Source organism: Meriones unguiculatus, chromosome 9, assembly GCF_030254825.1.
Source record: "Meriones unguiculatus strain TT.TT164.6M chromosome 9, Bangor_MerUng_6.1, whole genome shotgun sequence".
Taxonomy (NCBI): domain Eukaryota; kingdom Metazoa; phylum Chordata; class Mammalia; order Rodentia; family Muridae; genus Meriones; species Meriones unguiculatus.
This window is the reverse complement of record NC_083357.1, coordinates 41094811-41097784: the sequence shown is the minus strand read 5'-3', so window position 1 is coordinate 41097784 and position 2974 is coordinate 41094811. Positions and strand designations below refer to the sequence as shown.

The 2974-nt window shown below is 35.8% G+C and overlaps 1 pseudogene; it reads left to right on the top strand.

Moving 5' to 3' along the window:
- The first annotated feature begins 1090 nt into the window (after positions 1 to 1090).
- Positions 1091 to 2000, top strand: LOC132656209 (olfactory receptor 4C45-like; annotated as a pseudogene).
- The last annotated feature ends 974 nt before the right edge of the window (positions 2001 to 2974 follow it).

Here is a 2974-nt window from a genome sequence, read left to right as displayed (position 1 = left end):
CTGAAAGGTCTTGATGCTAACCTCTTTGTACATAATTTTGGTGTTATGGAAGAAAATTATGTGGCTTGTTTTTTTCTTTTTCTTTTTCTTTTTTTTTGGCATGTGACGCAGAAAGGGGAAAGAGAAAGAATAAAATCTCTCTTCTTTTGTAAGAACACTGCCGTACTAGTGAAAGTCACATATGAAAGAATTGAAAGAAAACATATTTATAGCATCAATATTTCTACTAGTTGTCAGTGAAAACTATAAACTCATTTATTTTGATTGAATGTATAAAAAAAATAGAAACTATATTTTCATAGGTTCCCTCACCCCTGTAACTCCATTTACAAAAAGTGAGTGCCCAGCAGACTTTTACCTAACCCTGAACATAATCCTAAATGAAGAAATAATTCAACATCTGGGAAAATTTTAGGAAATATAAAGTCCTCGTCGGACTTAAAGGGACTTTACAGACATGCATCCAACAACAAAAAGGGCCATGAGAAGTCAGGCATAAAAGTTGCTGTTTTAGAAATAATTATACTCAATGACTTGTGTTAATTTTCTTTTGTCCTTCAGGAAGGAAATAATTCTCCCTATACTTTTGTCTCTGTCCCCCTGTCATTGTGCATATGATACAGAGTAATCATACATACTGAACACAGGAACTTTACACTAGTTCTTTAGTGTTCATTGACTTTCATGCAAACTGAGTTCACAGACATTTAATATTCACAGTCATGCACAAATGTAATTTCAAATAAATTAAGATTCATATTTGTCCCACAAGATCAAAGCACAAAGATAAAAGAAAGCCCTGTTTCAGATTATTCCCAGAATTAAGAAAAGTTAACAATCTTGTTCCAACAACCAAAATAAGACTTTTATTTGTTGAAGTATTATAATAACAATCAGTAATAAGCTAACCTACTTCTCTCATCTACAAAATATCTGCAAAGTGATATTAACTACAGAAGTAAAAATGTAGCTGTTTGTATTTCAGCCCTTACAACAATGAGATGACAAAGTATTTTAGGTTAGAATTTAAAATATCACTTGAATATTTCTTTCAAGTAATCATATGGACACATGCTGAACTAAATTAAGGAAAAGCATGGACAATGTCACAGAATTCATCCTTCTGGGATTGAGCCAAGACCCAGATCTGCAGAAACTCTTATTTATTGTGTGCTTAATAATCTCTTTGATCACACTGGCTGCTAACATGCTCATCTCAGTCACCATCTTCATCAGCCCAACCCTGGCTATTCCCATGTACTTTTTTCTGTCCTATTTGTCCATCATGGTTTCTACTCTTCTACTATATCACCCAAAACAATCTATGACTTAATCTCTGAGAAAAGCGTAATATCCTTCCATGACTCAGCTTTTTGCTGAGGATTTTTTTTTCTGCAGCTGAAATCATCTTGCTGATTTCTATGGCTTATGATCACTATGTAGCCATCTGCAAGCCCTTGCATTATATGACCATCATGAGCCAACTGTGTGTGTATTCCTCGTGGGGGCTGCTATAATCCTGGGATTCATCCATGGAGGGATTCAGATTTTATTTATGGCCCAGTTACCATTCTGTGGCCCAAATATCATCGACCACTTTATGTGTGATTTAATACCTCTCCTTGGGTTGGCCCGCACTGACACACACTAGGGCCCCTGATTGCTGCCAACAGTGGGTCACTGTGTTTACTAATTTTCTCTATGCTGGTTGCTTCTTATGTTGTCATCCTTCACTCCCTGAGGAATCACAGCTCAGAAGGACGTCACAAAGCACTGTCTACCTGTGCCTCTCATGTTACTGTAGTTGTCTTATTCTTTGTACCTTGTTCATATCTGTACCTAAGACCCATGACCTCCTTTCCACTGATAAAGCTGTAACTGTATTTTGCACCCTAGTGACACCTATGTTGAACCCTTTAATCTATGCCCTCAGAAATGAGGAGGTCAACAAGGTTGTGAAGAAGCTCTGGAGCCAAATAAGAAAAGTTGGTGATACATAAACTTGGAGCATTCTTTGTTTTTTAGAAACAATGTCTAGTGTTGTTTTATGGACGGTTGTTCTCCTTCTTGTTTTGTTTTTTGCTGATCCTGGGGATTGAACCTGGAACCTCCCACGTGCCAGTCAAATGCTCTGCCCCTTAAGCCACAGCTCAGAGCCCTTTATCCTTCTTAAATGGTTAAAATGATGAGAGAGAATTATATCCTCTCTGTATTCTACATTTTAATTGACTAATAATCATATCATTGAATGAAGTACAGTGTGACAATGCATGTAGATATGATACAATCCTGGTGATAAATACTTCCATCCTATTAAATAACCATTGTTTCTTTAAACATTGAAGTTTTAAACCCTTTTCTAGTTCCTTACAAGATATATAATAAATTGCCATCAAGCATGTTCATCCCAGTGCTTAGTATGCATTCCTCCAATGCACCTGTATATTGGTTCCTGTTCTCCAACCTCATACTATTCCTCTCCTTCCTGTCCTCCTAGTTGCTATGACCACTATTGTATTCTGAACTTCAATAAGATAAAATTTTTTGGCTTTTATATTTGAGTGAGAACATGCAGCATTTGGCTTTCTGTGCCTACCTATTTCCCTTATGTCATATCCTCCAGTAAATATAATTCTTTTTATAGCGCAATGTTATTCTGTCAGTATACATGTCACATTTTCTTTTTCATTATTTTGAGAATTTCTTACTTGAATGTTATATTTTTTTATCATTTTCACCTCTCTATATCTGACATATAGTTACTTATATCTCTTTTTCTATAATTATTTAGTGTGTATGTGTGCTGAGTTCATTTAGTATTGCTCATAAGTACATGGTTGAGGTGACTACTAGGTATTAGATAACCTATTAGGAAATTAGAAAAAGACTAATTTCCACTCTCTCAGCAGCTATTAGTTTCACATAGTTCTCATGGGTTGGGGCCTTGTCAAATTTCCCCCATCCCCATTGTCAT